The sequence below is a fragment of the Hylobates moloch genome, unplaced genomic scaffold, assembly GCF_009828535.3.
Source record: "Hylobates moloch isolate HMO894 unplaced genomic scaffold, HMol_V3 SCAFFOLD_24, whole genome shotgun sequence".
NCBI classification, from domain to species: Eukaryota; Metazoa; Chordata; class Mammalia; order Primates; family Hylobatidae; genus Hylobates; species Hylobates moloch.
In genome coordinates, this window is record NW_026652299.1 from 3,145,598 (window position 1) to 3,165,735 (window position 20,138).

The following is a 20,138-nucleotide window of genomic DNA, read 5'->3' on the forward strand; positions in this document are numbered from 1 at the left end:
ATAGAATTGGAAGTTCTGGACAGGGCAATCAGGCAAGGGAAATAAATAAAATGTATTCAAATAGAAAGAGAGGAAGTAAAATTATCTTTGTTTGCAGATAGAATGATCCTATTTCTAGAAAACCCCATCGTTTCAGCCCAAAAGCTTCTTAAGCTTATAAGCAACTTCAGCAAGTCTCACGATAGAAAATCAATGTTCAAAAATTGTTGGCCTTCCTATACACCAATAGCAAGCAATCAGAGAGCCAAATCATGAATGAACTCACATTCACAACTGCCACAAAAATAATAAAATACCTGGAAATACAGCTAATAAGGGAAGTGAGGGACCTCTTCAAGGAGAACTATAAACCACTGCTCAAAGAAATCAGAGAAGACACAAATAAATGGAAAAACATTCCATGTTCATGGGTGGGAAGAATCAGTATCATGAAAATGGTCACACTGCCCAAAACAATTTATAGATTCAATGCTATTCCCATTAAACTACCACTGACATTCTTCAGAGAATTAGAAGAAACTATTTTAAAATTCATATGGAACCAAAAAAGAGCCCAAGTAGCCAAGACAATCCTAAGCAAAAGGAACAAACATGGAGGCATCATACTACCTGACTTCAAACTATGCTGCAAGGCTATAGTAATCAAAACAGCATGATATTAGTACAAGAACAGACACAAAGACGAATGGAACAGAATAGGGAACCCAGAAATAAGATCACATACATACAACCACCTGACCTCCAACAAACCTGACTAAAACAAGCAATGGGGAAAGAATTCCCTATTTAATAAATGGTGCTCGGAGAACTGGCTAGCTATATGCAGAAAACTGAAACTGGACCCCTTCCTTACACCAAAAACAAAAATCAATTCAAGATGATTAAAGACTTAAATGGAAAACCCAAAACTATAAAAACCCTAGAAGAGGCCGGGCACAGTGGCTCTTGCCTGTAATCCCAGCACTTTGGGAGGCCAAGGCGGGCAGATCACAAAGTCAGGAGATCAAGATCATCCTGGCTAACATGGTGAAACTTGGTCTCTATTAAAAATACAAAAAAGTAGCCGGGCGCAGTGGCACGTGCCTGTAGTCCCAGCTACTCAGGAGGCTGAGGCAGGAAAACGGTGTGAACCCAGGAGGCGGAGCTTGCAGTGAGCCGAGATCGCACCACTGCACTTCAGCCTGGGCAACAGAGCAAGACTCTGTCTCAAAAAACAAACAAACAAACAAACAAAAAACCCTAGAAGAAAATCTAGGCGATACCATTCAGGATATAGGCATGGGCGAGGATTTCATGACAAAGATGCCAAAAGCAATTGCAACAAAAGCAAAACTTGACAAATGGAATCTAAACTAAAGAGCTTATGCACAGCAAAAGAAACTCTCATCAGAGTAAACAGACAACCTATAGAATGGGAGAAACTTTTCGCAACTTACCCACCTGACAAAGATGTAATAATCCAGCATCTACAAGGAACTTAAACAAATTTACGAGAAAAAAACAACCCGATTAAAAGTGGTCAAAGGACATGAACAGACACTTCTCCAAAGACATTCATGTGGCCAAAAAACATGAAAAGAAGCTCAACATCACTGATCATTAGAGAAATGCAAATCAAAACCACAATGAGATACCATCTCACACCAGTCAGAATGGCGATTATTAAAAAGTCAAAAAACGACAGATGCTGGCAAGGTTGTGGAGAAAAAGGAAACGCTTTTACACTGTTGGTGGGGGTGTAAATTAGTTCAACCATTGTGGAAGACAGTGTGGCAATTCCTCAAAGAGCTAGAGGCAGAAATATCATTTGACTCAGCAATCCCATTACTTGGTAGATACCCAAAGGAATATAAATCATTCTATTATAAAGATACATGAATGCATGTTCACTGCAGCACTATTCACAATACCAAAGACATGGAATCAACCTAAATGCCCATCGATGATAGACTGGCTAATGCAAATGTGCTACGTACACACCACAGAATATTATGTGGCCAAAAAAAAAGGAATGAGATTGCGTCCTCTGCAGGGACATGAATGGAGCTGGAAGCCATCACCCTTAGCAAACTAACACAGGAACAGAAAATCAAATACTGCATGTTCTCACTTAGAAGTGGGAGCTGAATGATGAGAACACATGGACACATGGGGGTCGGGGGAACGACTCACACTGGGGCCTGTCAAAGGGTGAGGGGTGGGAGGAGGGAGAGCATCTGGAAGAACAGCTAATGGATGCTGGGCTTAATACCTAGGTGATGGGATGATCTGTGCAGCTAATCACCATGGCACGTCTAACTAGGCAAGAAACCTGGACATCCTGCACATGTACCCCTGAATCAAGAAATAAAAAAGAAACATTCTGACAAATGCATGTTAGATGATTTCATTCATTGTGGGAACATCACAGAGTGTACCTACACAAACCTAATGCTACAACCTATGCTATATGCTGTAGCCTATTGTTCCTAGGCTACAAACGTGTAGAGCAGGCTAGTGTAGGCAACTGTGAAATAATGGGAAGTATCTGTGTATCTAAACATTAAACATAGATAAGGTACAGTAGAAATACGGCATAAAAGATGAAAAATGGTATATACTATATAGGGCACATCATAAATATAGCTTATAGGATGGAAAGTTGTCTAGGTGAGTTGAGGGGTGACTGAATGCAAAGGCTTAGGACATTGCACTGTTGTAGACTACACTCAGCCTACACTAAACTTAAAAAAAATTTTTTTCTCTAATAATAAACAGCTTACTGTAACTTTTTCACTTTATAAACTTTTACCTTTTTTAACTTTTTGTCTCTTTTGTAACAACACAGCTTAAAACAGTATACAGCTGTACAAAATATTTTCTCTAAATTCTTATTCTATAAGCTTTTTCTTATTTATAAATTTTTTGTGTCAAAAACTAAGACATAAACACACCCATTAGCCTAGGCCTACACTGGGTCAGGATCATCATTATCACTGTCTTCCTTATCTACATCTTGTCCCACTGGAAGCTCTTTAGGGGCAATAACTTGCATGAAGCTATTATCTCCTATAATAATGTCTTCTGAAATATCTCCTGAAGGACCTGCCTAAGGCTGTTTTACATCTTTTAATAAGTAGAGGAAATACATTCTAAAATAACGATTAAAAAGTATAGAATAGTAAATACACAAGCTAGTAACATTTATTATCAAGTATTAGTACTGTGAACAATTGTTATTTATTTATTTATTTATTTATTTATTTATTAGGACAGGGTCTCCCTATGTTGCCCAGGTGGGTCTCAAACTCCTGGGCTCAAGGGACCTTCCTGCCTCACGCCCTCAAAGTGATTACCGGTGAGCCACCATGGCACCTGGCCAGCATGCTATACTTTTCCTTTTCCTTTTTTAGATGGGATCTCACAATGTTGCTCAGAGTGGAGTGCAGTGGTGTGATCATGCTTCACTATAACCACAAACTCCTAATCTCAAGTAATCCTCCTGCCTCAGCCTACCGGGTAGCTAGGACTATAGGAATATATTACCACACCTGGCTATGGTTTTCATTTTTTGTAGAGACGGAGTCTCTGCCCAGGCTGGTCTCCAACTCCTGGCCCCAAGCAATCTTCCAGCCTCAGCCTCCCAAAGTATTGGGATTACAGGTGTGAGCCACCACACGTGGCCTGTATGTGCTATACTTTTACATAACTGGCACTGCAGATTTGTTGACACCAGCATCAGTAATGCACTGTTCTACAACATTCCAATGGCTATGACATCACTAAGCAATAAGAATTTTTCAGTTCCATTATAATTGTATATGTGGTTCATTGTTGATCAAAACATTATGTGGCACGTTGACTGTGTGTGTGTCTGTGTGTCAAATGAATGACAGCAATGATACGAGGGACAGAAAGGAGGAATTAGAAATTGTTTATTATAAAGTACTTGTCCAACCTGTGAAGCATTATAGTGCTACTTGCAAGTGGCCTTGGATTAACTGTAAATGTACAGTGTAAATTCTAGGGCAAACACACACACACACAGTATGATAGATATGCTAAGAAAGGAGAGAAAACAGAAGTATAAAATTCTTAATTAAAAGCACAAAAAGTATAGAAGATAAAACCAGAAACAAAGACCAAGGGCAACAAATAGAAAACATTAACAGATATGGTAGATATTAATCCAAGGAAATCAATAATCACTTTAAATATCAATGGTCTAAATACACCAACTGAAAGAGATTATCAGAGTGGAACAAAAACAAGACCCAAATAGCTATCTACAAGAAATCCACTTTAAATACAGACACATATAGATTAAAGGAACAGAGAAAGATACACCATGCTTACACCAATCAAAACAAAGCCAGAGTAGCTTCATCACTTGAGACAGAAGAGACCTCACAGCAAGGAAAGTTACTAGGGATGAGGAGGCACATTACATAATAAGAGTCAATACTCCAAGAAGATATAACAATTCTTAATGTGTATGTGCCTAACGACAGAGCAACAAACTATGTGAGGCAAAAATTGATATAACTGCTAGGAAAAACAGATGAATCCACTATTGTAGCTGGAAATTTTAATAGCCTTCTATCAGAAATGGACAGATACAGCAAGCAAAAAATCAGTAAGGACATACTTAAACTGAACAGCATCATCAGTCAACTGATCTAATTGGCATTTATTTATAAAATGCTGCATACAAAAAGAGCAGAACACACATTTTCTAAAACTCACACGGAAACAATCAGCAGAAAGATCACATTCTGAGCCATAAAAAAATAATAAATTTTGACAGTAGAAATGATACAAAGTGTGTCCTAAGATCACAATGGAACTAAAATAGAAATGAATAACAAAAATATAGCTGGAAAATCCAAAAATACTTAGAATCCCAAGTATTTTACATATGTGTTATTTAAAATACATGGATCAAAGAAGAAATCTCAAAAGAAATTTTTAAAATATTCTAAACTGAATGGAAATGAAAATGTAACACCAAAATTTGTGGGACAGAGAAAAGTAGTGCTTAGAGAAAAATTTATAGGACTGACTGCATATATTAGGAAAGAAGATCTAAAATCAATCATCTAAGCTTCCATTTTAGAAAACTAGAAGAGCAAATGAAACCCAAAGTAAGTGAAGAAAAAAAAAAGAGGAGAAATTAATCAAACTGAAAACAGGAAATAATAGAAAAAAACAATAAAACCAAAAGCTGATTATTTAAAAAGATCAATAAAATCAATAAGCCTCTACCCAGGCTAAGACAAAAAGAGAGACTGAATGAAATACACTGGGGGATATTGGTGGGGGAGACTGTGTGTGTGTGTGCACGTGCATGTGCACGCATGGATACAGGAGGTATATGGGAACTCTCTTTTACATTAAGTGTATCTCCTAATGCTATTCCTCCCCCCTCCCCCCACCATCCCACAACAGGCCCCGGTGTGTGATGCTCCCCTTCCTGTGTCCAAGTGTTCTCATTGTTCAATTCCCACCTATGGGTGAGAACATGCGGTGTTTGGTTTTTTGCCCTTGCGATGGTTTGCTGAGAATGATGGTTTCCAGCTTCATCCATGTCCTTACAAAGGACATGAACTCATCCTTTTTTATGGCTGCATACTATTCCATGGTTTATATGTGCCGCATTTTCTTAATCTAGTCTATCACTGTTGGACATTTGGGTTGGTTCCAAGTCTTTGCTATTGTGAATAGTGCCGCAATAAACATACATGTGCATGTGTCTTTATAGTAGCATGATTTATAATCCTTTGGGTATATACCCAGTAATGGGATGGCTGGGTCAAATGGTATTTCTAGTTCTAGATCCCTGAGGAATTGCCACACTGTCTTCCACAATGGTTGAACTAGTTTACAGTCCCACCAACAGTGTAAAAGTGTTTTCTCCACATCCTCTCCAGCACCTGTTGTTTCCTGACTTTTTAATGATTGCCATTCTAACTGGTGTGAGATGGTATTTCATTGTGGTTTTGATTTGAGTTTCTCTGAAGACCAGTGATGATGAGCATTTTTTCATGTGTCTGTTGGCTGCATAAATATCTTCTTTTGAAAACTGTCTGTTCATTTCCTTTGCCCACTTTTTGATGGTGTTGTTTGATTTTTTTCTTGTAAATTTGATTAAGCTCTTTGTAGATTCTGGATATTAGCCCTTTGTCAGATGAGTAGATTGCAAAAATTTTCTCCCATTCTGTAGGTTGCCTGTTCAATCTGATGGTAGTTTCTTTTGCTGTGCAGAAGCTCTTTAGTTTAATGAGATCCCATTTGTCAATTTTGGCTTCTGTTGCCATTGCTTTTGGTGTTTTGGTCATGAATTCCTTGTCCATGCCTATGTCCTGAATGGTATTGCCTAGGTTTTCTTCTAGGGTTTTTATGGTTTTGGGTCTAACATTTAAGTCTTTAATCCATCTTGAATTAATTTTTGTATAAGATGTAAGGAAGGGATCCAGGTTCAGCTTTCTATATATGGCTGGCCAGTATTCCCAGCACCATTTATTAAATAGGGAATCCTTTCCCCATTTCTTGTTTTTGTCAGGTTTGTCAAAGATCAGATGGTTGTAGATGTGTGGCATTATTTCTGAGGCCTCTGTTCTGTTCTATTGGTTTATATCTCTGTTTTGGTACCAGTACCATGCTGTTTTGGTTACTGTAGACTTGTAGTATAGTTTGAAGTCAGGTAGCATGATGCCTCCAGCTTTGTTCTTTTTGCTTAGGATTGTCTTGGCAATGCGGACTCTTTTTTTGGTTCCATATGAACTTTAAAGTAGTTTTTTCCAATTCTGTGGAGAAAGTCATTGGTAGCTTGATGGGATGGCATTGAATCTGTAAGTTACCTGGGGCAGTATGGCCATTTTCATGATATTGAGTCTTCCTATCCATGAGCATGTAAAGTTCTTCCATTTGTTTGTGTCCTCTTCTATTTCATTGAGCAGTGGTTTGTAGTTCTCCTTGAAGAGGTCCTTCACATCCCTTGTAAGTTGGATTCCTAGGTATTTTATTCTCTTTGAAGCAATTGTGAATGGGAGTTCACTCATGATTTGGCTCTCCGTTTGTCTGTTATTGGTGTATAAGAATGCTTGTGATTTTTGCACATTGATTTTGTATCCTGAGACTTTGCTGAAGTTGCTTATTACCTTAAGGAGATTTTGGGCTCAGACGATGGGGTTTTTTAAATATACAATCATGTCATCTGCAAACAGGGACAATTTGACTTCCTCTTTTCCTAACTGAATACCCTTTCTTTCTCCTGCCTGATTGTCCTGGCCAGAACTTCCAACACTATGTTGAATAGGAGTGGTGAGAGAGGGCATCCCTGTCTTGTGCCAGTTTTCAAAGGGAATGCTTCCAGTTTTTGCCCATTCACTATGATACTGGCTGTGGGTTTGTCATAAATAGCTCTATTTTGAGATATGTTCCATCAATACCTAGTTTATTGAGAGTTTTTAGCATGAAGGGCTGCTGAATTTTGTCAAAGGCCTTTTCTGCATCTACTGAGATAATCATGTGGTTTTTGTGTTTGGTTCTCTTTATTGGACGGATTACGTTTATTGATTTGCGTATGCTGAACCAGCCTTGCATCCCAGGGATGAAGCCAACTTGATCTTGGTGGATAAGCTTTTTGATGTGCCTCTCAATTTAGTTTGCCAGTATTTTATTGAGGATTTTCACATCAATGTTCATCAGGGATGTTGGTCTAAAATTCCCCTTTTTTGTTGTGTCTCTGCCAGGTTTTGCTATCAGGATGATACTGGCCTCATAAAATGAGTTAGAGAGGATTCCCTCTTTTTCTATTGATTGGAACAGTTTCAGAAGGAATGGTACCAGCTCCTCTTTGTACCTCTGGTAGAATTCAGCTGTGAATCCGTCTGGTCATGGACTTTTTTTTGGTTGGTAGGCTATTAATTATTGCTTCAATTTCAGAGTCTGTTATTGGTCTATTCAGAGATTCAACTTCTTCCTGGTTTAGTCTTGGGAGGGTGTATGTGTCCAGGAATTTATCCAATTCTTCTACATTTTCTAGTTTATTTGCGTAGAGGGGTTTATAGTATTCTCTGACAGTAGTCTGTATTTCTGTGGGGCAGGTGGTGATATCCCCTTCATGATTTTTTACTGCATCTATTTGATTCTTCTCTCCTTTCTTCTTTATTAGTCTTGCTAGCGGTCTATCAATTTTGTTGATCTTTTCAAAAAACCAGCTCCTGGATTCACTGGTTTTTTGAAGGGGTTTTTGTGTCTCTATCTCCTTCAGTTCTGCTCTGATCTTAGTTATTTCTTGCCTTCTGCTAGCTTTTGAATGTGTTTGCTCTTGCTTCTCTAGTTCTTTTAATTGTGATGTTAGGGTGTCAATTTTAGATCTTTCCTGCTTTCTCTTGTGGGTATTCAGTGCTACAAATTTCCCTCACACACTGCTTTAAATGTGTCCCAGAGATTCCGGTATGTTGTGTCTTTGCTCTCATTGGTTTCAAAGAACATCTTTATTTCTGCCTTCATTTTGTTATGTACCCAGTAGTCATTCAGGAGCAAGCTGTTCAGTTTCCATGTAGTTGAGCAGTTTTGAGTGAGTTTCTTAATCCTGAGTTCTAATTTGATTGCACTGTGGTCTGAGAGACAGTTTGTTGTGATTTCTGTTCTTTCACATTTGCTGAGGAGTGCTTTACTTCCAGCTATATGGTCAATTTCGGAATAAGTGCGATGTGGTGCTGAGAAGAATGTATGTTCTGCTGATTTAGGGTGGAGAGTTCTGTAGATGTCTATTAGGTCCGCTTGTTGCAGAGCTGAGTTCAAGTTCTGGATATCCTTGTTAACCTTCTGTCTCATTAATTTGTCTAATGTTGACAGTGGGGTGTTAAAGTCTCCCAATATTATTGTGTGGGAGTCTAAGTCACTTTTTAGGTCTCTCAGGACTTACTTTATGAATCTGGGTGCCCCTGTATTGGGTGCATATATATTTAGGATAGTTAGCTCTTCTTGTTGAATTGATCCCTTTACCATTATGTAATGGCCTTCTTTGTCTCTTTTGAACTTTGTTGGTATAAAGTCTGTTTTATCAGAGACTATGATTGCAACCCCTGCCTCTTTTTGTTTTCCATTTGCTTGATAGATCTTCCTCCATCCCTTTATTTTGAGCCTATGTGTGTCTCTTTACGTGAGATGGGTCTCCTGAATACAGCACACTGATGGGTCTTGACTCTTTATCCAATTTCCAGTCTGTGTCTTTTAATTGGGGCATTTAACCCATTTACATTTAAGGTTAATATTGTTATGTGTGAATCTGATCCTGTCATTATGATGTTAGCTGGTTATTTTGCCCATTAGTTAATGCAGTGTCTTCCTAGCATCAATGGTCTTTACAATTTGGCATGTTTTTGCAGTGGCTGGTACCGGTTGTTCCTGTCCATGTTTAGTGCTTCCTTCAGGAGCTCTTGCACGGCAAGCCTGGTGGTGACAAAAATCTCTCAGCATTTGTTTGTCTGTAAATGATTTTATTTCTCCTTCATTTATGAAGCTTAGTTTGGCTGGACAGGAAATTCTGGGTTGGAAATTCTGTTCTTTAAGAATGTTGAATATCGGCCCCCACTCTTCTGGCTTGTAGGATTTCTGCCGAGAGATCAGCTGTTAGTCTGATAGGCTTCCCTTTGTGGGTAACCCGACCTCTCTGGCTGTGCTTAGCATTTTTTCCTTCATTTCAACCTTGGTGAATCTGACAGTTATGTGTCTTGGGGTTGCTCTTCTCGATGAGTATCTTTGTGGTGTTCTCTGTATTTCCTGAATTTGAATGTTGGCCTGCCTTGCTAGGTTGGGGAATTTCTCCTGGATAATATCCTGAAGAGTGTTTTCCAGCTTGGTTCCATTCTCCCCGCCACTTTCAGGTACACCAATCATAGGTAGACTTGGTCTTTTTACATAGTCCCATATTTCTTGGAGGCTTTTTTCATTTCTTTTTACTCTTTTTTTCTCTAAACTTCTTGCTTCATTTCATTCACTTGATCTTCAATGACTGATCCCGTTTCTTCCACTTGATCTAACCGGCCACTGAAGCTTGTGCATGCATCATGAAGCTCTCGTGCCATGGTTTTCAGCTCCATCAAGTCATTTAAGGTTTTCTCTACACTGTTTATTCTAGTTAGCCATTCGTCTAATCATTTTTCAAGGTTTTTAGCTTCCTTGCATTGGGTTCGAACATCTTCCTTTAGCTTGAAGAAGTTTGTTATTACCGACTTTCTGAAGCCTACTTCTGTCAATTTGTCAAAGTCATTCTCTGTCCAGCTTTGTTCCATTGCTGGTGAGGAGCTGTGATCCCTTGGAGGAGAAGGGGCGCTCTGCTTTTTAGAATTTTCAGCTTTTCTGCTCTGGTTTCTCCCCATCTTTGTGGTTTTATCTACCTTTGGTCTTTGATGATGGTGACCTACAGATGGGGTTTTGGTGTGGATGTCCTTTTGGTTGATGTTGATGCTATTCCTTTCTGTTTGTTAGTTTTCCTTCTAACAGTCAGGTGCCTCAGCTGCAGGTCTGTTGGAGTTTGCTGGAGGTCCACTCCAGACACTGTTTGCTTAGATATCACCAGCGGAGGCTGCAGAACAGCAAATATTGCTGCCTAATCCTTCCTCTGGAAGCTTCATCTCAGAGGGGCACCTGGTTGTATGAGGTGTCAGTCGGCCCCTAGTGGGAGGTGTCTCCAAGTTAGGCTATACGGGGGTCAGGGACCCACTTGAGGAGGTGGTCTGTCCATTCTCAGAGCTCAAACACCATGCTGGGAGAACCACTGCTCTCTCCAGAGCTCAGTTGGAAATGCAGAAATCACCCACCTTCTGCATCGATCACACTGGGAGCTGCAGACCAGAGCTGTTCCTATTCAGCCATCTTGGAACCGTGAATTTTATATTCTAAAACTTATCATCACTCAACTCTGTTAGTAGGGAAAGTACTTTAAGAGTTTTCTTCTTTTTTTTTTTTTAATGATAACTGTGCAGTAGTAAATATATAAAACATAACATCTTACTTAAGAGTTAGAAGCTATAGATAGCCCTAAGGCCAGATGTACTATTTGGCCAGTTTATATAAATTAGGTGCTATCAAGGAATTATTATTAATTTGGTTATAATGGTACTGTGGTTATGCTGGGAAAAAGACACAAGTCCTTTTCTTTGAAAGATAAACAATGAAATATTTATGGGTGAAATAGTGTCTGGGATTTGTTTTAAAATATATTACCATAAAAAGTGTGAGGAATAAATAAAATATGAAGCTGACGGTTTGCTGACGGATACATTGGGTTCCCCGTACTATTCATTCCTTTACCTTAAAAATAAAAACACTAAAACAAAATTAGAAAAAAAAAAAAAAAAAAAAAACAAAGAAAAAGAAAAAAGATACACATTAAAAATCCCTAATGTCACCAGGACATAGCTGGGAGCCTATGGCCCAGGTTAGAAGTGTAAGGCTTTCCGTGGCCACGATATGCAAAGCTAATTTGCCTCCAACTCTGGGCTAAGTTATATCCCTGTTGTTGTTCCAGTTCCTGAAAGGGACAAGAGAACACCACTTACAAAGAAAGTTGGGAATACAGGGGAAGGATTCAGAGGCTAAATAAGTAAAAATGTTGAGTTATAAATTAGTTTGGGGACATGCCACTTGATACTCATTGTGACTCATCAAGAACTCAAATTTGAGTATATACCTACAATGCATGTTTTTCCTTTTTCATTTTTTATTGTGTTGAAATACATATAGCATAAAAGTACCCTCAACTGTTTATAAGTGTGCAGTTCAGTGGTATTAAATACATTCATAATGTTGCATAATCACCACTATCTGTCTCCATAATGCTTTTCCTCTTGTAAAACTGAAACTCTGTACCTATTAAACAATAACTCTCCATTTCTCCCTCTCCCCAGTCCCTAGCAACCACCATTCTACTGTCTGTCTCTATGATTCTGACTACTCTAAGTACCTCAGATAATGACTTATTTCACTTGGCAAATGTCTCAGGGTTCATCCATATTGTAACCATGTGTCACTGCCTTCCTTTTTAAGGCTCAATAATATTCATTCTAAGTACACACCACATTTTGCTTACCCATTCATCCAGTGATGAATACCTGTATTAATTCCATGTTTTAGCTTTTGTGAATAATGCTGCTATGAACATGGGTACACAAATATCTCTTTGAGACCTTCTTTTCATTTTTCTGGGTATATACACAGAAATGGAATTGCTGGACCACATGGTAAGTCTATCTTCAATTTTCTGAGGGACGATCATACTGTTTTCCACAGTGGCTATACCATTTTACATTCCCAACAGTCCACAAGAGTTCCAATTCACCACATCCTTGCCAACACTTGTTATTTTCTATTTTTGATAGTAGCCATTCTAAAGGGTATGAGGTGGTATAATGTATGTTTTTAAAACTGATTTTTTAATGGATTCAGTGGCTCATACCTGTAATCCCAACACTTTGGGGGTCCAAGGCAGGAGGACTGCTTGAGTCCAGGTGTTTGAGATCAGCATGGGCAACAAAGTGAGATCCTGTGTCTAAAAGCATTAAAATAAAATTAGCATAGTGGTGCACAGCTGTAGTCCCAGCTACTCAGGAGGTTGAGGTGGGAGAAGTGCTAGAGCCTGGGAGGTCAAAGCTGCAGTGAACCATGATCACACCACTGTACTCCAGCCTGGGCAACACAGTGAGACCCTGTCTCACATACTACTACTACTACTACTACTACTACTACTAACAAAAGAACAAAAACCCTGATTTTTCTGACCCCACTCCCAAAGAAAAGGATCCTGAAACGTTTTTTGTTTCCTTTAAAATCAAAGACCCAAACAGGTGATTCTGATACAATACAACTAAAAACAGGCTTTAAAAACTGACTTCACCATCCCAAGGAGTATCAAGGTGACTAAAGCTCCCCAGAACATACTTTTTAAAAAACACCGCACTATAATCTAATAAACTGACAGAAATGGAAAACATGTAGTTGAGGAAAAAACAGGACGGAAGCTTTCCTCAGAGTAAGGATTAATGGCTAATAATTAAAACTTAAGGATGCATTGAAGGTTCACAATTAACAGACTACCAAAAATACTCTAAAATAAACAACAAGGAAAAAAAAAATACCAAACACATTTTATTCATTTTGAGATAATGCACGGCTGCCTTAAGATGAACAAATAAAATCCTGTATTTTAAGTTCCTTAAAAACAGACTGTGTTTAACACATGTATCACCCATAGTGCTCTGCACCATTAAATGCTTAATATCAGGAAGTATGATACAGTGCGAAGACTTCAAGCAATCAAAGGACTTAGGGCAGAAGTGTCCAATCTTTTGGCTTCCCTGGGCCACACTGGAAGAAGAAGAATTGCCTTGGGCCACCCATAAAATACACTAATGATGGCCTGATGAGGTTAAAGAAAAAATGGCAAAAAAAAAAAAAAAACTCACAGTGTTTTAAGAAAGTTTATGAATTTGTGTTGGACTGCATTCAAAGCTGTCCTGGGCCGCAAATTAAACAAGCCCGACTTAGGGCTTCATCTCATTGCTTTCATTCAACAGGTGTGGTCCCTTATACAAGTCATTTAATGTCCCTGCCTCGTTACTGATTTCTGAAATCACAGTATTGAGTCATCTTCTATATAACAGTTCTCACTGCAGGAGACCAGGCTGGTTAAAAATACACTTCTGTGTATATGCCCAAAAGAAAGAAAACTGAAGAATTTGTTGGAAGTTCAGATTCCTGGCGCCCAATTCCAGAGATGCTCTTTCATTAGCCCTCAGAGCTGGGGAGGCCCTGCAGAATCTCTTAATTCTGGGTTTGAGAATCACAGCAGGGGTTACACTGAACAATTTCTAGGGTTTATACTGGCTTTGAAATTCCTCTAATCTATGAATATTTGTGAGGGAAAATGAAAGAGAGAGAGAAAAAGGCAAATTTTCATCATCTCCTAATCCCCAGAAAAAGCTATTTTTACAATTAGGTAAATTTAACAACACAAGATTTTGATTTTCTGTTTTGTTGCTGAAATGACAAATAAAGCTTACCAAAACATAAAATCCTTTTACAGCTTTCAAGTTTCTAAAATGATAAGAAATCAGTTTACAAAAACAAGCCACCTGACTTCTGAAAAGATCAGTAACACTGAATAATCTCTAAGAAAAAAAAAAAAGAAGAAGACAAATGACTAATGTCAAAAATGAAATAGTGGTCATCACTACTCATCCAACAGACATTAAAACAATAATAAAAGTATATTATGATAAGCACAGAACAACTATATGGCCATAAATTGACAACTTACATAAAATGGGTAAAAACATAAACTACCAAAACTGACTAAAGAAGAAACAGAAAATTGATATAGATCTATAGTAAGTATAGAGTCAAACCAAAAAACCTCCCAAAAAACACCAGTCCCAGATAAGTTCACTGATAAATTCTACCAAACATTTAGGAAAGAAATTATATCAATCTCTCATATCATTCCCAGAAAACAGAAGTCGAGATAACACTTCCTAACTCATTCTATAAGGTCAGCATCACCCCAATCCTAAAGGAGAAAAAGATATTACAAGAAAGGAAAACGACAGATGAATAGCTCTCATGAACATACATGCAAAAATTCTCAACAAAATATTATTATGGCAAGCTGAATCCAACATATAAAAATTATACACCAAGACCAAGTGGGATTTGTTCAGCATTCTAAATCAATTAATTTAATCCACTTCATCGACTAAAGAAGAAAAATCACATGAGCATATCAACAGATATAGAAAAAGCATTTGACAAAATCTAACTCTCTTTCATGATAACACTCTCAGCAAACTAAGAATAGAGGAGAATTTCTTCAATTTGATAAAGAACTTTTACAGAAAACCTACAGTTAATATCACAATTGTAAGAAACTAGAAGCTTTCCTACTAAGATCAGGAACAAGGCAAGGATGTTCCTTCTCAACACTTCTATTCAACATCATCCTGGAAGTCCTGTCTAATTAAATAAGACAAGAAAAAGAAATAAAAAGTATACAGATTAGGAAGAAATGAAACTGTCTTTGTTTACAGATGACAAGACTGTCTATGTAGAAAATTCCAAAGAATTGACTAAAAGTACCCTGGAACTAATTAGAGTATAGTAAGGCTGTAGCATACAAAGTTAATATACAAAAGTCAATTGCTTTCCTACAGACCAAAAATGAACACTCGGTATTTGAAATTAAGGAACAACACCATTTACATTAGAACAACAACAAAAAAAGACACTTAAGTATCAATCTAACAAAACATGCAGAGGATCTACATGAGGAAAATCGCAAAAGTCTGATGAAAGAAATAAAAAAATGCAGAGATATTCCATGTTCATGGATAGGAAGACATTATTATGTCAATTCTTCTCAAATGTGATATAGATTCAACAATGTCTCAATAAAAATCCCAGTAAGTTATTTTGTTACAATGATGAATTGATTCTAGTTCATATAGAAAGACAAGAGCTACAAAGAGCCAATACAAGAGTAAAGAAGAAAAAAAGCAGAGGACTTAGGTTCAGAGCAACTGGTGCTAAAAAAAAAAAAAAAAAAAAAAAAAAGAAAAGAAAAGAAAAGAAAAAAGGCAGAGGACTGACACTACTTGACTTCAAGACTTACTCTGAAGCTATTATAAACAAAACAGCAAGAATTTGACAAGAGTAGACAAGCAGATCAATGGAACAGAATAGAGAGCCCAGATATAGATCCATACAAATACAGTTTTTGACAAAAGATCTTTGACAAAGGAGCAAAGGCAATTCAGTGTGGGGCGGGGGGGAGTCTTTTCAACGAGTGCTAGAACGGTGACATCCCATATGAAAAATGAATCTAGATATAGAACTTACACCTTTCACAAAAATTAATTCAAAATGGATCACAGATCTACATATAAAACGCAGTCTACAAAACTTTTAGAAAATAACACTGGAGAAAATCTCAGGGACCTTGGGTTTGATGATGAGCTTTTAGAAATAATACCAAACACATAATTCATGAAAGTAAAAAAATTGTTGAGCTGGACTTCATTAAAATTAAAAACTTTCACTCTGTGAAAGACACTGTTAGGGAATGAAAAGACAAGGCACAGAGAGGAAGAAGATATGCAAAATACTTATCTCTACAGGACATGTATCTAAAATATACAAAGAACACTTAAAACTCAACAATAAAACAAGCAATCCAATAAATAAATGGGCAAAAGATCTGAACAGACACCACACTAAAGAAGATATATAAATAATGTCAATCAAACAAAAAGGTGATCAACATCTTATGCCATCAGGGAACGGCAAATTACAACAGTGACATACCACCTTGCACCTAGTAAAATGGTTAAAATCCAAAAACTGACCCAAAACCAAATGATGATAAGGATGCAGGGCAACAGAAACTCTCATTCACTGTCAGTGGCAACGCAAAATGGTACAGCCACTTTGGAATGCAGTTTGGCAGTTTCTTATAAAACTAAACATGTTTACAGCAATTGTGCTCCTAAGTATATACCCAATTGAGCTGAAAACTCACAGCCACACAAAAACCTACATACAAATGTTTAGAGCAGTTTTATTTACAGCTGTGAAACTGGAAGCAATCAAGATGTCTTTTAATAGGTGAATGGATAAACTGTGATATAGCCATATAATAAAACACTACTCAATGATAAAAAGAAATGAGCTATGAAGCAACAAAAAGACATGAGAGAATCTGAAAAGGCTATGTGTTATACAATTCCAACTATATGACATTCTGGGAAAGGCAAAACTAAAGACACAACAAAAAGATCAGTGGTTGCCCGGGATTTGGAAGAATGTACCAGTGAAGTTCAGGGAGTTTTTAGAGTGATGAAAGTATTCTGTAGGATACTGTAATCATGGATCCATAATGTTACGCATTTTTCAAAATCCATAAAACTGTACAATACAAAGAGCAAACTGTAACTATGAACTTTAATTAATAACATCATTAGCTGTAAGAAATGTACTAACACAAGATACTAATAGTAGGACAAAGTGTGTAGGGGTAGCACATGAAAATTTTGTTATTGGCTTTTTTGTAAATCTAAAATTGTTTAAAATATAGTTTATTTGTTTTTTCAAAAGCCTAACATCTTATTTTTCCTTGACATACAAATTCATATTTCACTAATTCAAATTACTAGTTTACTAATAATATGGGTCAAAACCTTCTCAATAATTAAAGTAGAAACAAATAAAAACCTTCAGTACTGGCCCTCTTATAGATCCCTGCTGACTACGGAAGGATATAAAACTAATTCCTTGTAATAATTTACAGCTTCCAAAGACTATTAAAATTATTTGATTACAACGGAAAAATGCTTACTCTATGAAAGTCAGTGAAAACAGCAAAAGCCACAAACACATACACACATACACGCATACATAGAGTATAATGCCTTTTTTTTAAAAAAAAAAAAAAGGGAAGAAAATACAACTTTTATCTGGGTTAATTATCTTTGGGAGACAGAATTATTATTTTATTTCTGCAATTAACATTTAACTTTTTATTATAATCAGAGCATGAAAATCAGCTTCTCAAAAAAAAAAAAAAAGCTTACTTTCTTAGTTTCTATCAGAGAAACAAGAGATCTTTTTTTTTTTTTTTTGAGATGGAGTCTCGCTCTGTCACCCAGGCTGGAGTGCAATGGCACAATCTCGGCTCACTGAAACCTCCACCTCCCAGGTTCAAGCAATTCTTCTGCCTCAGCCTCCAGAGTAGCTGGAATTACAGGCGTGCACCATCACACCCGGCTAATTTTTGTATTTTTAGTAGAGATAGGGTTTTATCATCTTGGCCAGGCTGGTCTTGAACTCCTGACCTCGTGATCTACCCGCCTCAGCCTCCCAAAGTACTGGGATTACAGGCGTGAGCCACCACGCCCAGCCAAAACAGGAGATTCTTAAGCCAGTAATGAGAAAACTTTTTTAAACAAGGTCCAATTTTGCGGGGGCGGTGGGGCGGGGAGGTGGCTTTACTCAACTCTATGGAGGGAAGATTGTGTATTTACTACAACTTTAGTTTCTTAATAAGAACAATGTTAGTGAGAAAACAATTCTTTTAATACTAGATTATCTTATTTAAAAAGCGACATCATCATACAGACTGCCTTTTCATTGTCTCATCCTTTACATCACTTGTTATCTACTTTAGCCTCCTCTAAAACCATGAAACGTACAGTAACCTTTTTTTTGTTTGTTTGTTTTGTTTGTTAACATATAGAGAAAATAAAGCCCACTTGACTGAGGTCCTACGTGGTCCAATTTCATTGAAAGCAAATCTTATTTTTTTGTCAGGCACAGTGCTTAGTTGGAGGCTTAGAAATCAATAACTGCCACACACCCTTTCCCAATTTGGGCCTCTCTTTATTCAAATTGTGGAATTATTTTCAAAGATAGGTTGGACTTGGAGCAAACCAGTATACCCAAAGGCACTAGAATGGGTTCTCTAGCTCTGCTGAGTTAATCCCTAAAACCCAAAGGTCCTGGCTGATCCTCTTATTTTGTGTTCTTCTAGTGTATGCGTGCACACATGCATGCATGTGTTTGAATGGAAGCACTTAAGGATCAGCTTGTATTGCTGCCCTAGTGGTTCTCCCTCTAATGTCTTTGACTTATAAAACTCAAAAGGCTCTTTTAAAAGTTCAATCTTAGGCTTTCCCAAAAGCTAAAATTCACTCCCTTTCAAGAGCTCCTCACTACTCTAGGCAATACAGTAAAATATGAAGTCTGTGCTTGTATTACTCTCATGGTTCCCTTTTCTTCAAGTTTCTCCCTTTGGCACCTCTTCTCTGACCCATTCATAGTGCTCTTCCATTCATTAATCTTCTGCCAGGCCAAATGAGAAGAGTGCATCATCACAGTTATATACATCTACCTTTTCTATCAGCAAGCAGCCTGCCTCTACCCTGCAATTTATCCACTGAAAAAAAAAAAGAATCCATTATTGATTCTATTACCAACCCCCTTTGAATGGTAATGAATTTCTATGTTTAAAGTGTAGAAATATTTGCAACTTGTAATGATGAACCATGACTAAGAGGCAGTATAAGACAGTTAAACAGGCACACTCTGGAGCCAGATGGCCGGGATGAGAATTCTGACTCTTCTACTTGCTAGCTGCATCACCCTGGGCTCTTTAACCTTAGGTTTAAAATGGGAGAAATACATTATCTGTCTCAGAAGGCTCCTTTGAGCAATAATTGGCTTAGTATACAAAAAATGTATGCAAACCATAATAGGATGTAAATACAGAGGTCAGCAAATGTCATTTTACTATCTTTTACCCATAACTGTGGAAGGAAAAGTTTAGACTTCTTTAAAATTTTCAAGAAATAAACATGAGAAAATATTTTTATAGGTAGACAGCCCATGGAATTATGTTACTGAGTAAGATGGGAAGGCAAATTTCCTTTAGTCTCTTAAGGTAGGGGAAACAAGATGCTGTAAGGTACTCTCAGGGGAGTGTGGCATCATTGGAGAATCATTTATGGAGATGTTAGTTGCTAGGTGAATATGCTGAAGGCCTATCTTTGGTAACTCCTCCTAACACAATCAGTTCTGCTGAGTTACCTCAGGGTATCTTCTTTGGGAGGCCCCATAGGAGGGTTCAAAATGATTGAAGGCCAAGAACCATGCACCCTTTATGACCAATCCTGCTTTTATATTTTGTAATCACATCATGGCTAAAATATGTGACACTATACATCAAATTTACCTTATTATAGTGTCTTTATTCTCTCCCTGATTTCTTTAACCATGGTCTTTATTGCATTGTATTTTACTCTAAGTCACTGCAAATCCCTTTTTCTTTTTTTTTTTGAAAAGTGGACATAAATAAATGCACATAGCCTGAAGGGGAGTTCTCCCTTAAACTCAGGCTTCTCTTTCACTTATCTCAGACTACACAATGATTAGTTTGCTTTTCACACAAAGTCTGGCATTACCTTTTTTCTCCCCTGTAGTGACAAGGTCTCACTGTGTTGTCCAAGCTAGTTTCCAACTTCTGGGCTCAAGTGATCCTCCCACGCTGGCCTCCCAAAGTGCTGGGATAACAGGTGTGAGCCACTGTGCCTGGCCCCCTTTCA

The 20,138-nt window shown here is 37.6% G+C and overlaps 1 protein-coding gene across 2 annotated transcripts in view; it reads right to left on the minus strand.

The window, feature by feature from the left end:
* EPC2 (enhancer of polycomb homolog 2) overlaps positions 1 to 20,138 on the minus strand; it is a 145,407-nt gene that overhangs the window by 72,348 nt on the left and 52,921 nt on the right. The window contains exon 1 of one of the 2 annotated variants that reach the window (XM_058434270.1): positions 3,531 to 3,980. The exons of the other annotated variant lie outside the window; for it this stretch is intronic. The gene's annotated coding sequence lies outside the window, so the exon portion shown is untranslated. Of the gene's footprint in view, positions 1 to 3,530; positions 3,981 to 20,138 lie in introns of those variants that run through there. 2 annotated transcript variants of the gene reach the window in all.